Consider the following 8,570-nt stretch of genomic DNA (forward strand, 5'->3'; position numbering starts at 1 on the left):
GTAACTGCCACAATGTCCTGCTATGACAGAGAATACAAGCGTACCTTGTTGCTTTGAACGGCAGGGAGGATTTGTGTGGATTTTCTGTCTATTCACGGCTGCCTTGTGTACCTTCATTTGGTGAAGACAGGCGGTCCTGAACTCCAGACTGCTGCTGCTTGTTATCACAGTGGACAATGAGCTCAGAATGACTGGCAAAGAGGACGTTATCTTCCCCCGGGCCTGAAAACACACACACACACACACACACACACACGCAAATACACGCACACACACGCACACACAAATACACACATACGCACGCACACACACACAAACATGCACACACACACACAAACACAAACACACACGCGCACACACACATGCACGCACACACACGCGCACACACACGCGCACACACACACAAACACACGCACGCACACACAAACACAAACACGCACGTGCACACACACAGGTCACGGGAGAGGTGAGAAGGCAGCCGTTTAGACAGTGGCTTTTTGAGCGCATCAGAAGTGTGACTGAGATATGTGTGGTGTTGCATCCTTGCCTTCAGTCTCTTCAGAGACGTGGCCAGAGCAGACTTCAGGACAGAGTGCAGGGCTGACCGCACCCGGTCCTCGTTGTGCAGGAGGATCTGGTCCAGATGTTGCTCTAGTGCCTCCTCACTCGCTGCCAGGGGTTTAAAAAATGTAGCCATTAACCAGTGAGCAATGCTGCTGTCTAAGTCTGTTTGAGGCTACATCAAAAAAAAGAAAAAAAAGAAAACCTTACAGAAAATCCACATGAGCAATATCAAGCATACATGCTGAACAATACCCCACACATTACTCCCTGATGAATAAAAGGTTTTCAGGGGAAAGAACAGTGCTGAGAAAGATGAGACATTAAACCTATATCACTGTACAAGCGACAGACAACACTGGCAGCAGGAATGTTGACAGTGTGACAGCTATCTGAAGGCATCCCTGTCTGGAGGCATATGAATTCTTCTGCGTGACACAGAAGGCTTATACTGTATGGTCTTATACAGATGTGAAATGGCCTGTCACCAGAGGGGAGACATTTAAAGCAGATTTACGCAGTGTCACCCACCCATACAGCCACTCATATGATGCCTACAGACTGTATATACACTCACCAAGCACTATTAGGTATTTATTAGACTTATTTTTTAGACTTCTACTGCTGTAGCCTATCCGCTTAGAGTTATGATGCATTGTGTGTTCAGAGATGCGCTTCTGCATACCACTCTTGTAATGTGTGGTTATTTGTGTTACTGACACCTTCCTATCAGCTTTGACCAGTCTGGCCATTCTCCTCTGACGTCTCTCATTAACAAGGCGTTTCTGTCTGCAGAACTGCTGCTCACTGGATTATTTTTATTTTTTTGTACCATTCTTTGCAAACTCTTGAGACTAGTGTGCGTGAAAATCCCAGGAGATCAGCAGTTTCTGAGATACTCAAACTACCGTGTTTGCCACCAACAATCATTCCATGGTCAAAGTCACTAAGATCAAATTTTTGCCCCATTCTGATGGTTGACATTAACTGAAGCTCCTGAACTGTATCTACATGATTCTATGCATTGCACTGCTGCCACACAATTGGCTGATGAGATAATCGCATGAATAAGTAGGTGTAATATAATGAAAATGTTCCTATTAAAGTGCTCGGTGAGTGTATATTTAGTGTGACTAAAGAGTGACAGAATTCTGCACAACACACTATCTAAATGTTCTTAATTGCAACAAGGTGTGGGATCATGTGACCCCAGATACCCTCTCACCAACAATGGGGCCAAACGCTGCATTTCAGTCCTGCATCGACAACATGCCAAATCTTTATACAGCCCACTGTAAAGTCAGAGCAATATGAATTACTCCCCACTGCCAAATATATCCCCATCTCAATGACATCAGTTCAGACTGCACTTTTATGAGTGGCAGTCATAGAGTTTAATGGGAAAAGTTTTCAACCGTGTACTTTTAAAAATTAATGTAATTGTTCCTCCATCAACTCCTTTCTTGTCAAATTAAGAAGTATCATTGTACAAATTTTACCTTACAAGAGTCTGTAGGAACCTGGTAGGAAATAAAATGAGGAATAAGATGCCCTGATTCAGCAGATCTGTCAGAGGTGCGATCCAGCCAGTCCGGATTACATGAAGCTATGAAACTCAACCGTTGTCAAGGTGATTAACTGGCACCCCTTTCAATACTCAGTGGTGTACTGTAAATACCTGATGGTAGGAAGATGCATTCCTTCCATAAGCCAACAGAAGTGCTGACAACAGAATACCTTTTTGCTTTGTGGGATGCAGTGGAGAAATATTTTGTGGCTTCGTCCAAAAAAAGAAATTAAAAGTGTTAGTGCGGCCAATTTCTTACAGGAGTGGAGTATGATTTGTCCACTTCAGACAGAACCCCTGAAAGAGCAGGGGCTACAAAGCCCCTAAATTCAAATGCTCCCTGCAATTATAACCACACGGCAGCCTTTAACTGCCGGGTCCTGCTGGGGCAACATGTGTACAGCCGCCTCTAAATGTATTGGAACAGCAAGGCCAAATCCTTTGTTTTTGCAATACACTGAATACAGTTGTGCTTGAGATAAAATGATGAACACGAGACAAGAGTTCAGAATTTCAGCTTTTATTTCTGGGTATTTACACCTAGATGTGTTAAACTACTTTGAACATAGCACATTTGGTATCTGATACAAAAGGTGATATGTTCTAAGTTGTTTAACAAATCGAGATAAAAAAATACCAGAAATACCAGGAAATAAAGGCTAAAAGTCGGATCTGTCATCTCATGTACATGTTTTGACATCAAACTCAATTGTCTTCAGTATATAGCAAAAACAAAGGAATTGACCTTGCTGTTCCAATACTTTTTGAGGGGTCTGTATATCTTTGAAATGCACATACACGTGCATGTCTAGTTATCGCATCTACTAAAATATGTGTGAAATGTCTTCATGAACATAGAATATGTAAAGTATGTTGCGTTACACATGAGCAAACAGCTACTATTGTTAAGAATTTCGCATACGCTTAGCTATTTTAAAATATTATATTATTAGTAGGAGCTGACATTCCGCACGGTTCGGTAGCCACATTCAGACAAACACAGCCTACGCGATCACGTCTCAGGGATGAAATCATAAGTGCCTGTGCTTTATTTTTATGGACACCCCCAAGTATAGCTACTTATTCCCCACTCATCTGAACACCTGGCATGCAGTTGAAACACACACCTGTCCCTTCAAATACATCATTTAGGGTGATTACGGTGAGATTTAAGCTTTTTCCTCATTTTAAATTTCATTCTATAAGCGTCATTGGATTCATGCACCCATTTTAGATGCCTGTCTATTGATGGGATACAAACGTGACACAAACTTACGTAATGTTACTACTGCACCAGACTGTAAACCGACCTTAAGACAATTTTTTTATTGAGAGTGCCTCCATTTTGTCTGTCTTCTCGTCAACCATCATTTAAGATCCCTGAGCCCGTTGTCTGATTCTGATGAGTTCCCAGCTTCATAACTAACATGTTTGACTACTGAGATGCTGTGAAGGCAGTTTGGCTGAAAAGAGGTTGCACAAACTTGTATGGCTGAGACCATGCATGGATTTATTTCTAGTTATCAACGACTCCTTGACACCGATATCTAAAATGGGCTTATAAATCTAAAAGCTCGACAGTTATGGATGTGGTTTGGTTAAGCGACAATAAAAACAGAGGAGGCCCACACTCTTTTATGCTTTATGATTTATGATTTATTGAAGACATTCTGCCCATTAAGCAACACTATAACCACATCCATAACCACAGCTGCCAACTGTAGGCCCAGCTGGTGACATAAAATATGTAAAATGTTTTCAGATATTGGAATGTCATGTAATTGGAATATTTGAAAAGTAGGTAACTAATAAACATCTTGATATTCATCAGTACCCTGCATTCCTTAACCCTTTGAAGAGCAGGCTTTTTGGATTTTTTTTCACCAGTAGTGAGTGTTACGTCAGCATTATAATTCAGTTGAGAACATTCTAACCAGTGTAATGGTTTACAGTGCCAGCATAACAGATCTACCCTACCTATATAGTCAGAGAGCTGGGAGTGGAAGGGGTCACTGTGCTGTATGAAGAGGAACAGAATGAGAGTCTGCTCTGTGGTCGGGCTCTGCTCACTGTCCAAGGTGTAAACCACCTCCGCGTGCACAGCACCTGCCACAGACACACAATCACCTGCTACAGACACACAATCACCTCCTACGGACACACAATCACCTCCTACAGACACAAAATCACCTGCTACAGACAAACAATCACCTCCCACAGACACAAAATCACCTGTTACAGACACACAATCACCTAATCACCTCCTGCAGACACAAAATCACCTGCTACAGACACACAATCACCTCCTACGGACACACAATCACCTCCCACAGACACAAAATCACCTGCTACAGACAAATAATCACCTCCCACAGACACACAATCACCTGCTACAGACACACAATCACCTCCTGCAGACACAAAATCACCTGCTACAGACACACAATCACCTCCCACAAACATAAAATCGCCTGCTACAGACACACAATCACCTCCCACAGACACAAAATCACCTGCTACAGACACACAATCACCTCCCACAAACACAAAATCGCCTGCTAGACACACATTCACCTCCCACAGACACATCGTCTAGGGCTGCATGATATGAGGACAATATGCAATGACGATATGACTTGCGATAAATAAACAAATATTGAAGTGTGCTCAGTTCAATCTTTCTGCTTTAGGTACATTACTAACATAGACCCCAGACAATGAATAGCCTATGCCCACTGAATAACAAAAAATGTAATACGTTATTTGCTTTCATTGGGCAAATTGCACATGAACAGCCAATCAATTCAACAGAACATCAATTTAAATAAATACTCATTCATCTCAGTTCAAGCAGTCTTTTGCAATGTGTTTATCGCGTACGTTCATATCTTGGCGACAATAAATATACAATATATCTTGCAGCCCTAATATCATCCCATGACGCAGAATTTCTCTCTCATACCCTCTGTGCACGGCCGCTCCTCCAGCCTCACCCCGGAGAGGCCGAACTCCTCCCAGGCCAGAAGGCCTCCCAGGCGGGCGGGAAACGCAGAGGGACCCCCGTCCCTGTCCCACAGCAGGGGGACGTTGGAGGGGCCGTACAGGAGAATGTACGGGCGTTAAAGAAAACAGCAACACCCAAAAAACACCTCCAACACACCCCCGTCACTAAAACATGTCCAGCGTTAATTCATTACATTAGTCATTTAGCTGAAGCTTTTATCCAGAGCGACTTACAGTTGATTAGACAAAGCAGGGGACAACCCCTGCCCCCCTGGAGTAATGTGCGGTCCAACAGCTGCACAGATCTTATTGTGGCTACACCGGGGCTTGAACCACCAACCTTCCGGGTCCCAGTCATGCACCTTAGCCTTCAATTCAACACTAACAGAGTCCAAAAGGGACCATATGTTCTCTGCTGATTTTACTACATATAATTTATTTATATATATAAATATATATATATATTACTGCATATTACTGTACATAAATGTAAATGTAAATGGTTGGCATTCGTACAACGCCTTCATCCAAAGCGCTGTATAATCGATGCTTCTCACTCACCTATTCAAACACACACTCACACACCAACGGCAATTGGCTGCCATGCAAGGCACCGACCAGCTCGTCACGAGCATCCCTCCGACAGCCAGACGACTGCTCTGACCGCCATAGCCAATGTCGCCGTGTAACACGTATAAACAGCAGACTCCCCTGCCAGGGCTTTGGTTCAGTCCTCTGTTCTTCCTGCACTGTTATGCACTGGATGGGAATCGAGCAGGATGGCGGAGCCGGCAGACAGAACTGAGACAGGCAGAGCAGCGGGGCGGCTGCGGACAGAAGGATATGCGTATCTGAGCGAGGCGGGCCGGCCTGTTGGGGTACTGCTCCACACAGGGGCCCAGGGCTGCCAGGGGGAGCAGGACGGTGTCCCCGCACAGGCCCGTCTCGGCCACCTCAGGGGGCAGCAGCAGGGGCAGCGCCCCGCCCGCCACCGGGTGCAGACGCCCGCACTGGGGCCCCGGGCCCGCCGAGAGGGGGCATCTGTGGGGCAGAGACAGCACCCAGCAGGAGGCGATAGTAAAAAAAACAAAAAACTGGCATTTCTGGGGAACTGCTGCTGATCCTTTCAGTAAAACTCCACTGCCCTGCTGAAAAAAACCCCCCAGCTCAGCTCAGGTTTTGAAACAGGAGGTTGACCAGTTCAGACCAGCTCCCAGCTCGACATGGTTTAGCTGGTTTAGCAGTCCAGACCAGGTCCCAGCATGACATGGGTTTCCCAGCTGAAGTTATGTTTTGAAAGTGCTGGGAGCTGGTTGACCACCTACCAGCTCACATATGCTACCAGCACTAGCTGGTTGACCAGCTCATACCCAACTTATACCAGCTCAATTCTCAAAGCTGACATAGCTGGATTTTACAGCAGGGTGTGCCCAAGCAGTGGCTTGGTGCACTGTAAACTGCCCTGGACAACAGAGTCTGCTGAAAACAATGATAATACCAAGTGGATACCCAAAAATTTCCATCCCAAACAACGTACCCCAAAATGTTGCCATTAAACTAATTGCCATTGTAATTCATTAGGGAAGATGAAGTAGGTGATACCCCTGCTCTTGTAGCCATTGCTGGTATACTGTATACCACAGCTTCATAACTGTTTTTTTTTTTCTTCTGATTTTTCCTTTTTTCTCCAGATTTAGTAGCCAGTTGTACCCCCCTCTATTCCAATTCAAGTTAGTGTTAGATGCACCGTCCACACCCCGCCCCCTGGTGGGCAGAGGAAGAGCGACACGCCTTCTTCAAGACGTCTCATCTCTCTAATCGTGTCCGTGATTCCGTTCCATCCAAGGTCATTATGCTATTTTCCCATATCTGCTTATTGGCAGGACCAGGAATCAAACCCCGGTCCCCGGTGTGCAACTGCAGTGAACTGCAACCGCAAGTCTGCTGCATCTTAGCCTGTTGCGCCACCGTGGCCCCCGTAGTTTTTAAAATGTGATGTCATCTAAAGCAAACATATGAACCCTCAGAACCCAACACAATTGCCCAGCTCTCTAGTTATTCCAGCATGATTCTGCGTTGAAATGAACAATGAACACATTCAGTTTTTTCTCCCCATCATTGATTCTTCTCACAGAAAGAAAGCCTACATTTGGAGAAAGTGGCATGAAATAATATTGTGCTCCTATTGAAAGTACTTCTTGCAATCGGCGGAAGCCAGCAATTTCGGCTGCCATCTGGACAAATCTACCTGGAGATCTAACAATGGAATCATTCCCATGAAGAGAAGCACTCACCGTAGATAGAGGTCCCTCTTTGTCCGTATATGTCGACTGCCTAGGACAAATCTGCTGTCTGCCCTGCCACTGTAAGAGGAGATATGGAATTGGGGCAAAACCGTAAGAGAAGAACTGTGAATTCACACCTAGCGGTGTTGATTTACGTGTTCAGCAAAAAATAAACTGCCGATGATTCATAGAAATTCATGAAAAAAAGAAGCTAATGCAGTTCCGCATAGAGAACTGCATGCCTTAATTAAGAGAGCTATTAAAAAGGATCGCACCATAAAAGCATTTGAAAGAGAGATGGAAACTGAATCGATAATCGACAATCCAAACCAGAGTACCTGAAGACCTGCTGGGATACAGTTTCGTTAAGCTTCAATATGAAGTGAATTTCCACCTGAGTTAAAAGAGAGAAGCAAAGGACCAAACACATAAAGATGCACTTCAGTGGGCGTCAGACATTTCTTAAAATATTTCACGGACGACGCATTAGAGTGACTCCAGCCATGACAGTCACACTTTCTGAGCATCGCAAAAAGCTGCAGCACAGCACCCGCAAAAAAACGCAATCTTCCTCACCTCGACTGGCAGCCTTTGCAGACAGATTAACGGTACACGGCCCAGTTTTATTATTAAGGCTGCTCTTTAATCACGATGTAGAACCAGACGCTCTCACAGGCACTTCTGTGGCTGTCAGGCTAAATCTGAGCCTAAAGTGCTTAAGGTTGAGGGAACAGCTTGCATGTAAATTTATCAATACCCCATACGTGATTTAGAGTAGCACCACATTGCATTCTAAGACGGGCTCTCGTCTTTTTTCGCTGCCCGGATAGAACAAACGCAGGGCCCGCCAGCAGCCTGCTGTTGGCACAGCTGTTGCTCTGCCAACTTTTTGAGAAAAGCCAGTGGTCAATTATCAGACAGACAAGTTGGGGATCAACTCAGTAAAGTGATTACTGACGAGTCATGTTGCCTATAGTGTGGTGCAGCACTTCCAATTTCCAGAACAGTGGCATGCAATTAGGATGGACAGCAATCCGCAATCCGCTTGCTGGGCAGTTGTTAGGTGGTTGATTTTAAGTGAAATTGATCATTTTGAAGGCAAGAAGGGAGGAAAAAAGAATATCTTACCAGTCCGTACACCAAACTGAGTCTGT

Source organism: Conger conger, chromosome 3 (assembly GCF_963514075.1).
Source record: "Conger conger chromosome 3, fConCon1.1, whole genome shotgun sequence".
Lineage (NCBI taxonomy): Eukaryota > Metazoa > Chordata > Actinopteri > Anguilliformes > Congridae > Conger > Conger conger.